The sequence below is a fragment of the Capra hircus genome, chromosome 3 (assembly GCF_001704415.2).
Source record: "Capra hircus breed San Clemente chromosome 3, ASM170441v1, whole genome shotgun sequence".
Lineage (NCBI taxonomy): Eukaryota > Metazoa > Chordata > Mammalia > Artiodactyla > Bovidae > Capra > Capra hircus.
In genome coordinates, this window is record NC_030810.1 from 101705895 (window position 1) to 101725845 (window position 19951).

The 19951-nt window shown below is 48.7% G+C and overlaps 8 non-coding genes across 8 annotated transcripts; 2 read left to right on the forward strand and 6 right to left on the reverse strand.

Annotated features, from left to right (window-relative positions):
• Positions 3197-3269, reverse strand: TRNAV-CAC. The gene has a single exon. It is a non-coding gene; the product is annotated as a tRNA-Val (tRNA).
• Positions 3874-3947, reverse strand: TRNAN-AUU. The gene has a single exon. It is a non-coding gene; the product is annotated as a tRNA-Asn (tRNA).
• TRNAV-AAC lies at positions 7603-7675 on the reverse strand. Its single transcript has one exon. It is a non-coding gene; the product is annotated as a tRNA-Val (tRNA).
• On the forward strand, positions 14737-14807 carry TRNAG-CCC. The gene has a single exon. It is a non-coding gene; the product is annotated as a tRNA-Gly (tRNA).
• Positions 15571-15642, reverse strand: TRNAE-UUC. Its single transcript has one exon. It is a non-coding gene; the product is annotated as a tRNA-Glu (tRNA).
• Positions 16140-16212, reverse strand: TRNAV-CAC. The gene has a single exon. It is a non-coding gene; the product is annotated as a tRNA-Val (tRNA).
• Positions 16817-16890, reverse strand: TRNAN-GUU. Its single transcript has one exon. It is a non-coding gene; the product is annotated as a tRNA-Asn (tRNA).
• Positions 19254-19325, forward strand: TRNAQ-CUG. Its single transcript has one exon. It is a non-coding gene; the product is annotated as a tRNA-Gln (tRNA).

Below are 19951 nucleotides of genomic sequence, written 5' to 3' on the forward strand. Positions count from 1 at the left end.
GGTGCTCACCAGGTACCAGGCCCTTCTCCTGGAAAACTGCTGTATCAGGAGCAAAGTCAAGGTCCCACTCCTTGGTCCATTCACACCAGGAGGCATCAAAAATAAGATACACACACACACACACAAATAAGAATCACAGCAGGAGAACAACCTGCCATGTTCTTCTCAGGTTCATCTGCCTGCCAGCACCTAAGGGCCCCAGAGGTGACTAAAAAAAGAATTACATACCACATGGGAAAATGGGTGACTTGAGACCTAGAAGGCAGGTAACTAAGAATCCGGATTTTTTTTTTTTTAATAAAGGAGTATTTCAGGTAAGCAATAGGTCTTAACTTAGAGAGTCCATGTGTTGTACTTTTCTTCAAGTGATGTATGGCTACACTCAGGAATATATCCTGAAGGTACCAAGACATTCTCTTAAGCTGGTAATCGAGAGCTCTCCTATTATAACCTATAAAAACATGGGCATTATTATTTCTACTTAATTAGAAATTCTCCAGGCAAAGATTATACGTTAATTGAACCAATTTAATATCAAAGAACTTAAAGTTAATGATATATCTTCAAATGGCGATTAGAGCTGAGTCGTGTCTGATAAATGCTGCTTAGAATCACACATTAGATGATACCTAAAAACGTTGACCCCAAATTGAAAGGGGAATAATTAAGTCACTATGATTTCTTAAATCAAAAGCCTTAATCCTGATTTAAAAGATATTATATGGTATATTTAATTTACTGGGACACATAATTTTAAATTTTATAAAAAATAAATCTGAAACTAACCATGAGGTAGTTTTTAGACCAAAATAATTAAATCAGGGTGGCGCATACCAAGAGTCATCTCTGGGAGCATGACAGGACAAACATTTTCTATGTAATTATACATCAACTATTAAAATTCTCTAGCGTGTTAAAAGTGTTCGAGAGTCATCCTTATTATCAACTTGAATTTTATTCTTGTTTGTAGCATGGAGAGGTAAACCTTTTTTCTATTCCTGAGTTACATTTCAGCAAAACAACGTTTTTAAAAAAAAAAAAAAAAGACCCACGTGGTTGCTATTCACTGAGATAGAAAAGGTGGTTCAGAACTCCGCTTTGGAGAGAGGCTGAATGACATACGTGTGGGAAAGCTGGGTGCCTCTGTGCTTGAATTCAGACTGGACCTGGGACTGGGTCAAGGCCAGAACACAAGACTAAGCATTCTTGTCTTAGGGCAGCCACCCAACCGACAGCACCCACACAGCAGTTCCGGGAAGCTTTTGAGAATATTCCCCTCTCTTTGCAGCATTTCCCATCTGGTTCTCCATCCTCCAACCACACGGAAGGATTCTTCCCCTCTGTATCCTGACAGAACACGTTATGCTCCCGGCAGGGCACAGGGAGCCAGGCAGGAGCCAAGGGGGCAGCTGCACTGCCTCGATGGGTTTCTAGCAAAGGAGCGTGGAAATCCCATGGACAGAGGAGCCTGGTGGGCTAGAGTCCGAGGGGTTGCAAAGAGTTGGGCAGGACTCAGCCGGTGAGCACGAGCACCAGGCGGTTCCACCACTCCGACGGATCCAAAGCACACCTGAGTGCCCGCCAAAGCAACCCGCAGGAGGCCAGAGGGCAGAGGGCAGCCCGTGCCCCGGAGGGCTGAGGATGAAAGCCTAGACCGTCCTACAAGCACAGGGCCTGACTGGCCTGCACTTGAGAAAGACCTGAATAAACCTCCACCTAGGTTACCCTCGCAAACATTCTCTTTACAGCGGCTTTGGTGGTTCAGAGGTGCAATTCTTGCCTCCCACGTGGGAAACCCAGGTTCGATTTCCGGCTAATGGTTTGCCGTTCTTCCTTTTGGACTTTGCTGTTGGCTCAGACGGTAAAGAATCTGCGTCCAATACAGGAGGCCTCGACTGGGAAATTCCTCTGGGAAGGCAATGGCCACTCACTCCAGAATTCTTGCCTGGAGTAATCGCATGGACAGACGAATGCTGCACTCCAAGGGATGGCAAAAGTCCAAAAGGACTGAGCGACTACCACACATATAGCTTCTCTACATCCTACAGAGAGCGGATTCCAGGTTTCTGAAGGGCCAAGAGGGCCCTCTTCCGGACGGTAAAGCTGTTCGCTGGCCTTGGAAGACAGGTCCCACAGAAGTTAGCTTTGAGAGGGACGCCAAAACAAAGGAACAATCCCGAGATATCGGCAGGTTACCATCAAGTGATGCCATAAATCTTATCTAAAGAAAGATAAGTAATGTTCACTGTGCACTTAGGTACAAAATATAGGATGTTCGTATTCTTGCAAACTTTTAGTATCTTACAAAAGATTTTGGTTTGGGATTTTAATGAATTTTTGGAACGGAAGCCTCATGTTCTCTATGAATGAAAACTCTGTTTAGTAAGACTCTGGGTTTACCATGCCAGGAGAAAAGAGTGGAAGCCAGAGCTAGCCAGCCTAGGCTGTTCATGGCATGTCAGCTCCAATAGCCAGCCTGAGCTCCAGGACCCTGAGGCCCGGACTCAGCGGCATTTAGAAACTCTGTGCAGAAATGTTCTGCACTGCACCTTTAAGCAAAATACAGTTCCCATCTGGGAGGGCAGAGAGAGACTCATGTGCATGCAGACGCTGGAAGAAAGAAAGCTTTCCCTGACCGGGAGTCGAACCTGAGCCACGGCAGTGAAAGCGCCGAATCCTAGCCACTAGACCACCGGAGAGCTGTAGCCAAAAAGGCTTGTTTAGCCTCTGCAGGTGAAAGGTGAGTGGAAGATGACCCTTCGGAAAGTCAGCAAGCTGGAAAGGCAACGTCGCAGCGGCCCAGGGCTGTGTGCAGCTGTGCAAGGCTCCCAGCCCTGCCCTCGCGGCTCATCGGCCTTCACCTCTCCTTTCCTGGGCGTCGCTTTTGCTCTGGGGCAACGACACAACGTAGCGGACTGGGTCCCTCCTGGTCTAGCGGTAGCGCTGCGTGCTGCCGAGCCCAGGTCTTGCTCTCTTTGTGAACCTCGGTTTTCTCTGTCGTCAGGCTCGGTGATGGGTGGCGGATGATGAGTGGATCCGTCCACCTCCAGATCTCCTAGCGCTGAATTAAGAGACTTGCAGGTGGTCACCACCTCTTCCTCCAGCTGCGTCCCCTGCCGCACCCCGTGCCTTTCGCGCCTGTTGGTTTTGCCAATGAGAAGGCACACCTCCGGGAGGGAAAAAGAGAGAGAAAGCCTGTTTCCGCCCGGTTTCGAACCGGGGACCTTTCGCGTGTGAGGCGAACGTGATAACCACTACACTACGGAAACGCGACAACCCCTATTCCTGAACACTGTATCCATGAAATCCCCAGGTCCCGCCACCACGAACCACACCACCAACTCTTATGACTCAAAGAGGAACCTTGGAGCCCCAGGCTCTCTCAGGCACGGAGACGGCGGCTCCCGAGGGCCCTGCTTTAGGGTTCCCCCTCTGCCCTGAAGTGAGGCCCCTCGGGCCCCCACAGGTGGCCTTCGGGGCCCCGCACCCAACGCAGAATCCTCAGATCCTCAGCTGCGCACCCTGAGTTCAGGGGTCGCCCCCGCCGACTCCCCAGCTCCCGGCAGCAGCAGGAGGCGGGGACGGTGGGTGCGCCCGAGGCCCAGGTGACCCCGAAACCCAGCGGTGTGGAAGCCGCCCCTCCCGGGCTGCGGACCCGCGCCTCGGTGGTCCTCTTCTCGGCGCCGGCGATCAGCGCTCCGTGCTCTCAGGAATGACCGACGCTTCCAATCCACCCGGGACGCGCCCTCGCCGCTGTTCCTTAGCACCTGACTCCTGTGCTCTTTCTCTGAAAGTCCGTTGGGCGCATCACTTCTCCGGTGTCCTCCTGGCAAAAGGGAGTCTCTTTGGTGTTGCCTAAAATGGCACCCCCACCGTCCCTGGGTGGGCTCGAACCACCAACCTTTCGGTTAATAGCTGAACACGCTAACCGATTGCGCCACAGAGACAGCATTACAGGGTTCATTGGGATTCTCTATGGAGTAGACACTCATTCCCGGGGTGAGCGCTCTGTCCGCCAGTAAAACGGTGCCACTTCCTTGCCCCTACCAGCCACAGATGCCAGCGCCCCCAGAGAAACCGCCACCCAGGTGTCGAACCTTCCTGGCCTGAACCAAAATAGATCCAAGGACAGCTGAACACCGGGTTGTTCCCATGATGGCTCTTCCCGTTTCCTCGCCTACACCCAACGAATGAGTGCCCACCCTGGCAAAGGCCTCCTGGGCCGAGATTGGGCTTCGGTTTCCTGTGTCCACCAGGCGGTTTCCACCAGAGTGGAATTTCCTTGGGGTTAAGACGGTAAGAATCCGTCTACAATGCAGGACACCCTGGTTCAGTCCTTGATTTTGGAAGATCCCCTGGAGAAGGGAATAGTCACCCGCTGCAGTATTCTTACCTGGAGAATCTTTGGGCAGTGGAGCCTGGCAGCCTATAGTCCCTAGGGACACAAAGAGTTGAACACGACTGAGAGACATTGACTTCTCTTTAAGTGAGTATAGCTCGTTTGTCTTGAGTGTTTTCTTTAAATGGCTATTTTTATTCACATTGTAAATTTAACAAATATACACTTGTGAGAATAACTTCAGTTCAGTTTAGTTCAGTTCAGTCACTCAGTCGTGTCCAACTCTTTGTGACCCCATGAATCACAGCTCACCAGGCCTCCCTGTCCATCACCATCTCCCACAGTTCACTCAGACTCACATCCATTGAGTCCATGATGCCATCCAGCCATCTCATCCTCTGCTGTCCCCTTCTCCTCCTGCCCCCAATCCCTCCCAGCATCAGAGTCTTTTCCAATGAGTCAACTCTTCACATGAGGTGGCCAAAGTACTGGAGCTTCAGCTTTAGCATCATTGCTTCCAAAGAAATCCCAGGGCTGATCTCCTTCAGAATGGACTGGTTGGATCTCCTTGCAGTCCAAGGGACTCTCAAGAGTCTTCTCCAACACCACAGTTCAAAAGCATCAATTCTTCGGTGCTCAGCCTTCTTCACAGTCCAACTCTCACATCCATACATGACCATAGGAAAAACCATAGCCTTGACTAGATGGACCTTAGTCGGCAAATTAATGTCTCTGCTTTTGAATATACTATCTAGGTTGGTCATAACTCTTCTTCCAAGAAGTAAGTGTCTTTTAACTTCATGGCTGCAATCACCATCTGCAGTGATTTTCGAGCCCCCCCCACCAAAAGTCTGACACTGTTTCCACCATTTCCCCATCTATTTCCCATGAAGTGATGGGACCGGATGCCATGATCTTCATTTTCTGAATGTTGAGCTTTAAGCCAACTTTTTCACTCTCCTCTTTTACTTTCATCAGGAGGCTTCTTAGCTCCTCTTCACTTTCTGCCATAAGGGTGGTGTCATCTGCATATCTGAAGTTATTGATATTTCTCCTGGCAATCTTGATTCCAGCTTGTGTTTCTTCCAGTCCAGCATTTCTCATGATGTACTCTGCATAGAAGTTAAATAAGCAGGGTGACAATATACAGCCTTGACGTACTCCTTTTCCTATATGGAAACCAGTTTGTTGTTCCATGTCCAGTTCTAACTGTTGCTTCCTGACCTGCATACAGATTTCTCAAGAGGCAGGTTAGGTGGTCTGATATTCCCATCTCTTTCAGAATTTTCCACAGTTTATTGTGATCCATACAGTCAAAGGCTTTGGCATAGTCAATAAAGCAGAAATAGATATTTTCCTGGAACTCTCTTGCTTTTTCCATGGTCCAGGGGATGTTGACAATTTGATCTCTGGCTCCTTACCCCTCTCCAAATCAGAAATATATGAAGAATAAAAGAAGAGTTCTCCTGCCTCCATTCCCACTCCGCCGGTGACACACTTTCTATGTTACAGGTAAGAGATGGTGTGGCTTAGGAGTGTGATGAGCGCTGTGAGAAAACTAAGGGAACCAGGAAACCCAGCCTCCTGCCCTGACAACCGTCTGCCCACTCTGGGCTACGGCAAAAGGGTGAAGGCAAAGAAAAAGAAAATAACACTCTTACTTGCAGAAATTTTACCTCAGGGTGGGACACTCTGGTTAACCTAAACAGAATATGCGTTTGGTGATAGGGACCTATGGGGTCCTCCCTGGCACAAAACCCAAAGTGGATTTCACTTCATTTTCTGAGGTGAGAGTGAGCTGAGTTGATCAAAGGAGAGGAGCAGAGAGAAAGCGAGAGGGATGAGCACCCACAGGAGTCAACCATATTGGAGTCTCCTCCGGGCCTTAGAAGAACTGTCCTGAGGTTATAGGTGGGAGGTATGGAGGCTATTGTGTAGACTAAATGAGATAATCAAATAACACAGCTGGCACAGAAGGTGGCCAATATTAAGTATGTTCTAGGAGGAAACAATCAAAGATAAGCTGGCACTTCAGTCTTTTGTAACATTTGAATACATTTTTAAACATTTCAATAAATTTTGTCATGATGAATGTAACATCCATTCACAAAATAAATGTATGTTAAAGAATAGTGAAGTTGCTCAGTCGTGTCTGACTCTTTGCGTCCCCATGGACCTTAGCCTACCTGGCTCCTCTGTCCATGGGAGTTTCCAGGCAATAGTACTGGAGTAGATTGCCATTTCCTTCTCCAGGGGATCTTCCCGACCCAGGGATCGAACCCAGGTCTCCTGAATTGTAGACAGACGCTTTACCATCTGAGCCACCAGAGAAGTCATATTAAAGAATAGAATAGAAAATTTAAAATGGAATTTATATAAAAAAAATATGCCCACAAAAGGGACTTGCTTATAGTAGCTTTGTTCATAATAGTCCCCAAATTGAAAACCATTCAAATGTCCAGCACAAAGTGAATAGATATGATTGTGACATAGTCACTCCAAGAAACACTACTCTTCAATAAAATGAAACAAATTTCTGATACATGGCAACGATACGGATTAAAACTTCATTCACCCCGAGTGATGAAAAAAGTACATACTCTCCGGGGCCACCTATGGGAATTACTCCACTACTACCCTACTCCTCTGTGTCTTGTGTACACACACACACACACACACACACACACACACACACACACACAAGGACTTACGTCCAGGTAGTCTCTGACCCTCAGAGAGGATCTCTGGAGGAAAGCAGGTTGACTGGGAATCCTAGAATGCATGAAAGAGTAGGCTCATCGTCATCACCCTGTAAACGCCTTTTACCAAGGACATTTCCTCCATTGTTTGTAGCACTCTCTAGTTAACCTTTTCCGTATATTTCTCCAATTAATTTGGTTCTATCCATTTCCTCCTTTTTTTCCCTGCATTTTCCCTCCATCGCATCATAGAAAAAGCAAGAGAATTCCAGAAAGACATCTATTTCTGCTTCATTGACTCCACTAAAGCCTTTGACTGTGTGGATCACAACAAAATATGGAAAATTCTTCAAGAGGTGGGAATAGCAGACCATCTTACCTGCCTCCAGAAAAACCTGTATGCAGGTCAAGGAGAGATGAAACCAGTCAGTCCTAAAGGAAATCAACCCTGAATATTCTTTGGGAGGACTGATGCTGAAGCTGAAGCTGCAAGCCTCATTCCACGAGGCAGACCTCTATTTTGTATTTAAAATGTGAATCTAAAACCTTGGAGGAAAGTGAAGTTGTTTCCGCCCGGTTTCGAACCGGGGACCTTTCGCGTGTTAGGCGAACGTGATAACCACTACACTACGGAAACCACACGACCACTTGTGTCTAGTGACATATTCAAGAACTGCATGTTTGAACACACCTGACCTTCAAATTTTCAAAGGAAGAGGACTCTGAAAACAATTCGTCAGGCAAGGATCTGCAGTTCCTGAAAGGGCCTGATTTAGGGTTCCTCGCCTCTCCCGGGGCGAGGTCCCTGTGTGCCAGCTTTGCTCCCAAGAGCAGAGGTCGCCTCCCCTGACTCCCCAGTTCTCAGAAGCCTCCGGAGCGGGGGGGAGTAAGGTGCGTCTGAGCCCCAGGTTGGCCCCACGTCCGTCAAGGTGGACACAGCCCTTCCAGAGGCAGATCCAGTGCCTTGGAGTCCCTTTCATGGCGCCAGCGGGGACCTGGCTCGATGCTTCCAATCCCACTCGGGAAACAGAGGACCCGCCCTCCCCTCTGCCCCGCCTGACCCGTGCGCTCCTCTCTCGCAGGCCTTTCAGAGCAGCGCTTCTCCGGCGCCGCCTAGCACCGGGGGTTCCTCAGATTCCTGCCTCTGTGGCTGATGCTAGTCCTCTAGTTTCAGTCCAGACTTGCATCACGCTTTCACGTTTAGCAGGAACCGCCGCAAGGACTGAGGCTCGGGTCATTTGTTGAATTCCTTTGCCTACCAGGCCCAGCATAAAGCCGCAGAGGAGCCAGGCGCGGTCCACGCAGATCTAACCGTCTTCATTCCAAACTTGAGATTCTGCTTGAAGGACCGCTTTGTTTTACATTTTACAATGTCTGAAACGCCTCTTGTTTTCCTTTTATAATTTTGCTGTTCAACAGGTCGTGGAGCGCGAGTTTAAGAGAGGTAAAGGCGTTTTGTTTTGTTTTGTTTTGTTTTGTTTTTCAGAAAGCCGGTGTCTTGAAGGGTCTTCGTATGTACCTCACAGCAGGCAGAGTTTCTTTTCGCTGAAAGGGTTTAATGCAAGGTTGTCTGTGTGTCTGTCTGTCTCTGGTTTCCTTTAGCAGTAGAGCTTCTCAATCTGGGGAATGCACGTGCCCTTTCCTCCAGCAGTGGCTTTCCTCCTTTTCTCAGTGCGGCGTTGCCTTCGCGTCTGAGGTTCACGGGCTCAGACCCCGAGGCAGGCGCGGGCCGCATGCGCACCGGCCCCCAGGCCGCAGGGCTCCTCCTGGTTCCGCGTGGACTCCGAGTGCGGTCGAGAGTGTGAGCGCGACAGCACCTCAAGCGCGCTAGAGGCCTGAGTTCCCAAAGAGGCAGACTTGAAAAGGGCTTTAGATCAGGGCGTTTCTCGAGATTTCGCCTTGCTTTCCTCCCCTGCAGGTCCTAGTTGTCACCTCCCACGTCCAGACAGAGGAGCGGATTCATCGTTTTCTGTCGCGTCCGGCATGCTGACGTCCCACGTGGACGGGACGAGGGTGAGGTGGTCCTCTCCCCGTCAGGGTGGACGCACAGCGGACGCCCGAGGGACCACAGACACATGGCTCCCTGCAGCAGAAATGGTGGGCACAGGGCTTCGGGGCCGGCGAGTGGAGCGCGCCGAGGGGACGGATCCATCCCCTGCCCCCGAAGGTGTGACAAAGCGCAACGACGCCCGCCCAACCCCTGGATCAGAGGTTCAGCCTCATCCAAGAACTGGACAAGGTAGGCTCCGCAGGTCGTGAGGGAAGACCTGGAATCCAGGTGTGGTGAGAGGTCAAGCTCTCTTTCTGAACCTGCTAACTTGTGAAGCAGGGGCCACTTGGTTCTCAGCTGGTGATGGGCGGGTCCATCTACTCCCTGATCGTGACCTGATTCGGGGGCCTCCCCTGATAGCGGCTCGAGGACCGGCTGCTTTTCCTCCTGGATCAGCTCAATCCGCAGACCTGACACTCTTCATCCTTGTGTCTATGGCTGGAAACCGCGGTATAGAGTTGAATTCGTTCCCTTTTGTTCTCTGACTCAAATCAGATTGTCCCGCGGGTGTGCTGGAGTGAGGGAAAGCGAAGTGTCTTCACAAGGGACGAACTTCTTGGTTTTCAGAGAATAATAGGTGTCACAGGTAGAGACGATGTAGGGCCCAGATGAAAAGGTGAGGGGATATCAGGCGGTCAAAGTATCCTGCAGTCAGCTTTGTCCTGTGCCCTCCTTGGATTTGCTGACTGTGGCTTGTTCTACAAGGTGACTCAGAGCAGAGAAAGATGGGCTGGTTGTAGGCCCTATGGAGCTTTCTGGTTGTAAGGAACTGTTCCCCAGTTTCTTCATTTCAGTAGCGATCCAAGGACAGCAACACATCAGGCTTCCCTGTCTCTCACCAAACCCTGGAGTTTGTTCAAATGCATGTGTATTGAGTCGGTGATGCCATCCAACCATCTCATCCTCAGCCACCCACTCCTCCTCTTGCCTTCAATCTTTCCCAGCATCAGAGACTTTTACACTGAGTCAGCTCTTCCCACCAGGTGGCCAAAATATTGGAGCTTCAACTTCAGCATTAGTCCTTCTGATGAGTATTCAGGACTGATTTCCTTTAGGATGGACTGGTTGGATCTCCTTGCAGTCCAAGGGGCTCTCAAGAGGCTTCTCCAACACCAGTTTAAACGCATCAATTCTTTGGTACTCAGTTTCCTTTATAGTCCAACTCTCACATCCATACACAACTACTGGAAGAACCATAGCTTTGATTAGACTGACCTGTGTTGGCAAAGGACTATCTCTGCTTTTTAATATGCTGTCTAGGTTGGTCATAGCTTTTCTTCCAAGGAGCAAGCGTCTTTTAATTTCATGGCGGTGGTCCCCATGTACAGTGATTTTGGAGCCCAAGAAAATAAAGTCTCTCACTGTTTCCATTGTTTCCCCATCTATTTGCCATGAAGTGATGGGATCGGATGCCATGATCTTACTTTTTTGGATGTTGGATATTAAGCCAGCTTTTTCACTCTCCTCTTTCACTTTCATCAAGAGGCTCTTTACTTCCTCTTCGCTTTCTGCCATAAACCTGGTGTCGTCTGCATATATAAGGGTATTGATATTTCTTGCAGAAATGTAGATTCCAGCTTGTGCTTCATCCCGGCAGGCATTTCACATGATGTACTTTGCATAGAAGTTAAATAAGCAGGGTGACAGCACACAGTCTTGACATACTCCTTTCCCAGTTTGGAACCAGTCCGTTCTTTCATGTCTGATTCTAACTGTTGCTTCTTGACCTGCATACAGATTTCTCAGGAGGCAGGTAAGGTGGTCTGGTATTCCCATCTCTTGAAGAATTTTCCACAGTTTGTTGTGATCCACACAGTCAAAGTCTTTGGCGTACTCAAGAAAGCAGAAGTAGATATTTTTCTGGAACCCTCTTGCTTTTACTATGAATCAACGGATGTTGGCAATTTGATCTCTGGTTCCTCTGCCTTTTCTGAATCCAGCTTGCACATATGGACGTTCTCAGTTTACATACTGTGAAAACCTCACAGTGAGAATTTTGACCATTACTTTGCCAACATGTGAGATAAGCACAATTGTGTGGTAGTTGGAACATTCTTTGGCACTGCCTTTGTTTGGGAGTGGAATGAAAACCGACCTTTTCCAGTCCTGTGGCCGCTGCTGAGTTTTCCAAATTTACGGGGATACTGAGTGCAGCATTTTAACAGCCAAGCCTCCCTGTCCATCACAAGAGTTTTTTGAATGTTCTTCCCAATGGCCCATGAGTTATAAGTAGTCCAGTCTGTGTGGGGAGATCACTTACATACGATTGCTTGTCCTGTGTGGTGAGCACCAGGCGTTGTTCCAGGATCTTTTAAAAATGTTCTTTCCTTGGCCTCAGGCACTTTCTTCATAAGGATACCCGGATCATTACTCTGCTGAGTACTTGAGGGAGACCCTTTCATATCCCAGCATTCTCTGTCTCCCACTGTCTCATCATTGGACCTTTCTTCATGTTTCTTTTTTTATTATTAACTTTTATTTGAGTATAGCTGCTTTACAATGTGTTAATTATGATGTTGTGTTAATAGCACAGTGAATCGGCTATACATATACATATATCCCCTCTTAGTAGGATTTCATTCTCATTTAGGTAACCACAGAGCATCCAGTAATTCCCTATGCCATCCAATAGGTTCTCACTTGCTATTTATTGTACCAGTTCAGCTCAGTTCAGTCGCTCAGTCATGTTTGACTGTTTATGACCCCATGAACCATAACACACCAGGCCTCCCTGTCCATCACCAACTCCCGGAGTCCACCCAAACCTATGTCCACTGAGTCGGTGATGCCATCCAACCATCTCATCCTCTGTCATCCCCTTCTTCTCCTGCCCTCAATCTTTCCCAGCATCAGGGTCTTTTCAAATGAGTCAGCTCTTTGCATGAGGTGGGCAAAATATTGGAGATTCAGTTTCAACATCAGTCCTTCCCATGAACACCCAGGACTGATCTCCTTTAGGATGGGCTGGTTGGATCTCCTTGCCGTCGAGGGGACTCTCAAGAGTCTTCCCCAACACCACAGTTTAAAAGCATCAATTCTTCTGTGCTCAACTTTCTTTATATCCAACTCTCACATCCATACACAACCACTGGAAAAACCATAGCCTTGAGTAGATGGACCTTTGTTGGCAAAGTAATATCTCTGCTTTTTAATATGCTGTCTAGGTTGGTGATAACTTTCCTTCCAAGGAGTAAGCATCTTTTAATATCATGGCTGCAGTCACCATCTGCAGTGATTTTGGAGAGTATTGGAAAGTATTCTAATAATTGTAACTGTTTTCAGTGGTGACCAAGTCATTGAGTCCAGACAAGACCAGCCATAATGACTCTGGAGAGCCTCTTGCAGAGCAGCTTAAGGATTACAGGAGTTAAAAAAAAAAAAAAAAACAACCCCACTGGTCCCAGACATTTACCGTCTTCCCTTCATGAGTTGTATTTTGGCTTTGGTTGGATGCACACAATCTAATGAGGGGTCTCCGTCTGGTATATGGGTGCATTTGCAAGCCCGAGACTCTCTCTGTATGATATCTCAACAGTACGGGGCTACATCTGCAAAAATTGTCTCATTTGAGACAAATTGTTGCAAGCTACAGAAACCTGGATCCTTAGAGTTCTTGGTTCTCCTTCCACTGATTCCTCAGTTGAAGTTGGTGACGAAAGAAGAGCTCTTCGGATTTTCCGTACTCAGTTGAGATGTCTCTAGGTTCTAGGACATTTCTCTCTGCCCTATTCGAGTTTGTGCCTTTCTGTCCCTTATACTCTAGACCTCTGTGGATCTTACCCACATTCTGTCCTCTTCATCAGTTTTCCGGAACTGTGCATTAGGAGTCCTTCAGTCAGCAAGCACTTAGTAGGTGCTCACCAGGTACCAGGCCCTTCTCCTGGAAAACTGCTGTATCAGGAGTAAAGTCAAGGTCCCACTCCTTGGTCCATTCACACCAGGAGGCATCAAAAATAAGAGACACACACATACACACACACACACACACACACACAAATAAGAATCACAGCAGGAGAACAACCTGCCATGTTCTTCTCAGGTTCATCTGCCTGCCAGCACCTAAGGACCCCAGCAGTGACTAAAAAAAGAATTACATACCACATGGGAAAATGGGTGACTTGAGATCTAGAAGGCAGGTAACTAAGAATCAGAATTTTTTTTTTTTTTAATAAAGGAGTACTTTAGGTAAGCAATAGGTCTTAACTTAGAGAGTCCATGTGTTGTACTCTTCTTCAAGTGATGTATGGCTACATTCAGGAATATCTCCTAAAGGTACTGACACATTCCCTTTGGCTGGTAATCGAGAACTCTCCTATAAAATCGAGAGCTGCCCTACAAAAATATGGGCATTATTATTTCTACTTAATTAGAAATTCTCCAGGCAAAGATTATTCGTTAATTGAACCAATTTAATATCAAAGAACTTAAAGTTAATGATATATCTTCAAATCGCGATTGGAGGTGAGTCGTGTGTGATAAATGCTGCTTAGAATCACACATTAGATAATACCTAAAAACGTTGACCTCAAATTGAAAGGGGCATAATTAAGTCACTATGATTTCTTAACTCAAAAGACTTAATCCTGATTTAAAAGATATTATATGGTATATTTAATTTACTGGGACACATAATTTTAAATTTTATAAATAATAAATCTGAAAGTAACCATGAGGTAGTTTTTAGACCAAAATAATTAAAGTAGTGTGGTGCATACCAGGAGTCATCTCTGGGAGCATAACAGGACAAATATTTTCTATGTAATTATACATCAACTATTAGAATTCTCTAGCGTGTTAAAAGTATTCGAGAGTCATCCTTATTATCAACTTAAATTTTATTCTTGTTTGTAGCATGGAGAGCTCTAATATCTCTGAAGCTAAACCTTTTTTATATTCCTGAGTTACATTTCAGCAAAACAAAGTTAAAGGAAAAAGCAAAAAAAGACCCACGTGGTTGCTATTCACTGAGATAGAAAAGGTGGTTCAGAACTCCGCTTTGGAGAGAGGCTGAATGACATACGTGTGGGAAAGCTGGGTGCCTCTGTGCTTGAATTCAGACTGGACCTGGGACTGGGTCAAGGCCAGAACACAAGACTAAGCATTCTTGTCCTAGGGCAGCCACCCAACCGACAGCACCCACACAGCAGTTCTGGGAAGCTTTTGAGAATATTCCCCTCTCTTTGCAGCATTTCCCATCTGGTTCTCCATCCTCCAACCACACGGAAGGATTCTTCCCCTCTGTGTCCTGACAGAACACGTTATGCTCCCTGCAGGGCACAGGGAGCCAGGCAGGAGCCAAGGGGGCAGCTGCACTGCCTCGATGGGTTTCTAGCAAAGGAGCGTGGAAATCCCATGGACAGAGGAGCCTGGTGGGCTAGAGTCCGAGGGGTCGCAAAGAGTTGGGCAAGACTGAGCCGGTGAGCACGAGCACCAGGCGGTTCCACCACTCCGACGGATCCAAAGCACACCTGAGTGCCCGCCAAAGCAACCCGCAGGAGGCCAGAGGGCAGAGGGCAGCCGGCGCCGCGGAGGGCGGAGCATGAAAGCCTAGACAGTCCTACAAGCACAGGGCCTGACTGGCCTGCACCTGAGAAAGACCTGAGTAAACCTCCATCTAGGTTACCCTTGCAAATACTCTCTCTTCAGTGGCATTGGTGGTTCAGTGGTAGAATTCTCGCCTCCCACGCGGGAGACCCGGGTTCGATTCCCGGCCAATGCATTGAGGTTGTGTTTCTTTTGGTCCTCGCTGGTTCCATACAGGAGACCTGTCCTGGGAGATTCCCCTGGAGAAGGAAAGGGCAACCTACTCCAGCATTCTTGCCTGGAGTAATCGGCCCAAGGGATGGCAAAAAGTCCAAAAGGACTGAGCGACTACCACACATATAGCTTCTCTACATCCTACAGAGAGCGGATTCCAGGTGCCTGAAGGGCCAAGAGGGCCCTCTTCCGGACGGTAAAGCTGTTCGCTGGCCTTGGAAGACAGGTCCCACAGAAGTTAGCTTTGAGAGGGATGCCAAAACAAAGGAACAATCCCGAGATATCCGCACGTTACTATCAAGTGATGTCATAACTCTCATCCAGAGAAAGAATGTGATGTTAACTGGGCACTTAGGTACAGAATATAGGATGTTCGTATTTTTGCAAACTTTTGGTATCTTACAAAAGCTTTTGGTTTGGGATTTTAATGAATTTTTGGAACGGAAGCCTCACGTTCTCTTTGAATGGAAATTCTGTTAAGTAAGAGTCTGGGTTTACCATGCCAGGAGAAAAGAGTGGAGGCCAGAGCTGGCCAGCCCAGGCTGCGCATGGCATCTCAGCTCCAACAGCCAGCCTGAGGTCCAGGACCCTGAGGCCCGCACTCAGCGGCATTTAGAAACTCTGTGCAGAAATGTTCCGCACTGGACCTTTAAGCAAAATACAGTCCCGATCTGGGCAGGAAGAGATAGACTCGTGTGCGTGCAGACGCTGGAAGAAAGAAAGTTTTCCCTGACCGGGAATCGAACCCGGGCCGCGGCGGTGAAAGCGCCGAATCCTAGCCACTAGACCACCAGGGAGCTGTAGAGAAACAGGCTTGTTTAGCCTCTGTAGGTGAAAGGTGAGTGGAAGATGACCCTTCGGAAAGTCAGCAAGCTGGAAAGGCAACGTCGCAGCGGCCCAGGGCTGTGTGCAGCTGGGCAAGGCTCCCAGCCCTGCCCTCGCGGCTCATCGGCCTTCACCTCTCCTTTCCTGGGCGTCGCTTTTGCTCTGGGGCAACGACACAACGTAGCGGACTGGGTCCCTCCTGGTCTAGCGGTAGCGCTGCGTGCTGCCGAGCCCAGGACTTGCTCTCTTTGTGAAGCTCGGTTTTCTCTGTCGTCAGGCTCGGTGATGAGTGGCGGGTGATGAGCGGATCCGTCCACCTCCAGATCTCCTAGCGCTGAATTAAGAGACTTGCAGGTGGTCACCAACTCTTCCTCCAGCTGCGTCCCCTGCCGCACCCCGTGCCTTTCGTGCTTGTTAGTTCTGCCAATAAGAAGGCACATCTCCGGGGGAGAAAAAGAAAGAGGAAGCCTGTTTCCGCCCGGTTTCGAACCGGGGACCTTTCGCGTGTGAGGCGAACGTGATAACCACTACACTACGGAAACGGGGCAACCCCCATTCCTGAACACTGTATCCATGAAATCCCCAGGTCCCGCCACCACGAACCACACCACCAACTCTTAAGACTCAAAGAGGAACCTTGGAGCCCCAGGCTCTCTCAGGCACGGAGACGGCGGCTGCCGAGGGCCCTGCTTTAGGGTTCCCCCTCTGCCCTGAAGTGAGGCCCCTCGGGCCCCCACAGGTGGCCTTCGGGGCCCCGCACCCAACGCAGAATCCTCAGATCCTCAGCTGCGCACCCTGAGTTCAGGGGTCGCCCCCGCCGACTCCCCAGCTCCCGGCAGCAGCAGGAGGCGGGGACGGTGGGTGCGCCCGAGGCCCAGGTGACCCCGAAACCCAGCGGTGTGGAAGCCGCCCCTCCCGGGCTGCGGACCCGCGCCTCGGTGGTCCTCTTCTCGGCGCCGGCGATCAGCGCTCCGTGCTCTCAGGAATGACCGACGCTTCCAATCCACCCGGGACGCGCCCTCGCCGCTGTTCGTTTGCACCTGACTCCTGTGCTCTTTCTCTGAAAGTCCGTTGGGCGCATCACTTCTCCGGTGTCCTCCTGGCAAAAGGGAGTCTCTTTGGTGTTGCCTAAAACGGCACCCCCACCGTCCCTGGGTGGGCTCGAACCACCAACCTTTCGGTTAACGGCCGAACGCGCTAACCGATTGCGCCACAGAGACAGCATTACAGGGTTCACTGGGACTCTCTATGGAGTAGACACTCATTCCCGGGGTGAGCGCTCTGTCCGCCAGAAAAACGGTGCCACTTCCCTGCCCCTACCCGCCACAGATTCCAGCTCTACCAGAGAAACCGCCATCTAGACCTCCAACCTTCCAGGCCTGAACCAAAATAGATCCAAGGACAGCTGAACACCGGCTTGCTCCCATGATGGCTCTTCCCGTTTCCTTGCCTACACCCAACGAATGAGTTTGCCCACCCTGGCAAAGGCCTCCGGGGCAGAGGTTGGGCTCGGTTTCCTGCGTCCACCAGGCGGTTTCCACCAGAGTGGGCTTCCCTTGGGGTTCAGATGGTAAGAATCCGTCTACAATGCAGGACACCCTGGTTCAATCCTTGATTTTGGAAGATCCCCTGGAGAAGGGAATAGTCACCCACTGCAGTATTCTTACCTGGAGAATTTGGACAGTGGAGCCTGGCAGCCTATAGTCCCTAGGGACACAATGAGTTGAACAGGACTGAGAGACATTGACTTCTCTTTAAGTGAGTATAGCTCGTTTGTCTGAGTGTTTTCTTTAAATGGTTATTTTTACTCACATTGTAAATTTAACAAATATACACTTGTTGTGAGAATAACTTCAGTTCAGTTCAGTTCAGTTCAGTTCAGTCGCTCAGTAGTGTCCGACTCTTTGTGACCCCATGAATCACAGCACGCCGGGCCTCCCTCTCCATCACCAACTCCCGGAGTTCACTGAGACTCACGTCCATCGAGTCCGGGATGCCATCCAGCCATCTCATCCTCTGTCGTCCCCTTCTCCTCCTGCCCCCAATCCCTCCCAGCATCAGAGTCAACTCTTCACGAGGTGGCCAAAGTACTGGAGCTTCAGCTTTAGCATCATTCCTTCCAAAGAAATCCCAGGGCTGATCTCCTTCAGAATGGACTGGTTGGATCTCCTTGCAGTCCAAGGGACTCTCAAGAGTCTTCTCCAACACCACAGTTCTAAAGCATCAATTCTTCGGTGCTCAGCCTTCTTCACAGTCCAACTCTCACATCCATACATGACCGCAGGAGAAACCATAGCCTTGACTAGAAGGACCTTAGTTGGCAAAGTAATGTCTCTGCTTTAGAATATACTATCTAGGTTGGTCATAACTTTTCTTCCAGGGTAAGCGTCTTTTAACTTCATGGCTGCAATCACCATCTGCAGTGATTTTGGAGCCCCCCGCCCCAAATATCTGACAGTTTCCACCGTTTCCCCATCTATTTCCGATGAAGTGATCTGACAAGATGCCATGTTCTACATTTTCTGAATGTTGAGTTTTAAGCCAACTTTTTTTTCTCTTCTTTCACTTTCATCAAGAGGCTTTTTAGCTCCTCTTCATGTTCTGCCATAAGGGTGGTGTCATCTGCATATCTGAAGTCATTGATGTTTCTCCCGGCAATCTTGATTTCAGCTTGTGTTTCTTCCAGTCCAGCGTTTTTCATGATGTGCTCTGCATAGAAGTTAAATAAGCAGGGTGACAATATACAGCCTTGACGTACTCCTTTTCCTATTTGGAACCAGTGTGTTGTTCCATGTCCAGTTCTAACTGTTGCTTCCTGACCTGCATACAGATTTCTCAAGAGGCAGGTTAGGTGGTCTGATATTCCCATCTCTTTCAGAATTTTCCACAGTTTATTGTGATCCATACAGTCAAAGGCTTTGGCATAGTCAATAAAGCAGAAATTAGATGTTTTCCTGGAACTCTCTTGCTTTTTCCATGGTCCAGCGGATGTTGACAATTTGATCTCTGGTTCCTTTCCCGTCTCCAAATTAGAAATATATGAAGAATAAAAGAAGAGTTCTCCTGCCTCCATTCCCACTCCACCACTGACAAACTTTATATGTTACAGGTAAGAGATGGTGGCGGCTTAGGAGTGTGATGAGCGCTGTGAGAAAACTAAGGGACCCAGGAAACCCCGCCTCCTGCCCTGACAACCGTCTGCCCACTCTGGGCTACCGCAAAATGGTGAAGGCAAAGAAAAAGAAAATAACACTCTTATTTACAGAAATTTTACCTCCAGATGGGACACTCTGGTTAACCTAAACAGAATGTGCCACCTAGGTTGGTGGTAGGGACCTAGGGCGTCCTCCCTGGCGCCAAACCTAAAGTGGATTTCACCTCATTTTCTGAGGTGAGAGTGAGCTGAGTTGATCAAAGGAGAGGAGCAGAAAGAAAACGAGAGGGATGAGCACCCACAGGAGTCAACCATATTGGAGTCTCCTCCGGGCCTTAGAAGAACTGCCCTGAGCTTATGGGTGGGACGTATGGAGGCTAAAGAAGCATATCCAGTTCTCTGGCGATGGAGGCCAGGTGGCTCCTGAGGGGTTCCATGGTGTAATGGTGAGCACTCTGGACTCTGAATCCAGCGATCCGAGTTCAAATCTCGGTGGGACCTTTCTGCCTAGTTAGAAGAAGAACACTTTTACTCTCCGAATCGGACCCGGAGGTCTCCTGCCCCTCTCAGCGGCGTGGTTCACATGGACACGGCGGACAGGTGTGAGACCGGCCTGGGGCGTCCTTGCTGGACCCGGGCGGCTCTGCCCATCTCTGCCCTCCAAGCCCCGGCCAGGGGCGCAGCGGCCCAGCCACTACCGCCCCTTGTCGGGTCCCCGGGCCTCTGAATGAAAGGCAGAGGCTGAGCCCTTGGAGTCCTTCCCCGTGAGGGGGCTTCCCACTTCGAGTCTTGTAACTGCACAGTTGTCCTTGAGAGTAAATGGTTGCGGGGATGAGCTGCCATGTCAGATATTCGCATATTAGATGATTTTGAAAAACATTTACCCCCATGTTGAAAGGGGAATATAAGTAACTATGATTTCTATAACTAAAAGACTTAATCTTCATCGGAAAAATATATCGTATATTTAAATTTCTGTGGCACATAGTTTTGAATTTTATAAATGGAAATATTTTTTGGAATTAGTTTGCTTATGGGAAACAAAGCAATACAGGACATTTAGGCAGTTCTTTCATTAGGATTTTGAATAGAAAATAAATGCAAGACTTCTACAATCTGGAATAGTA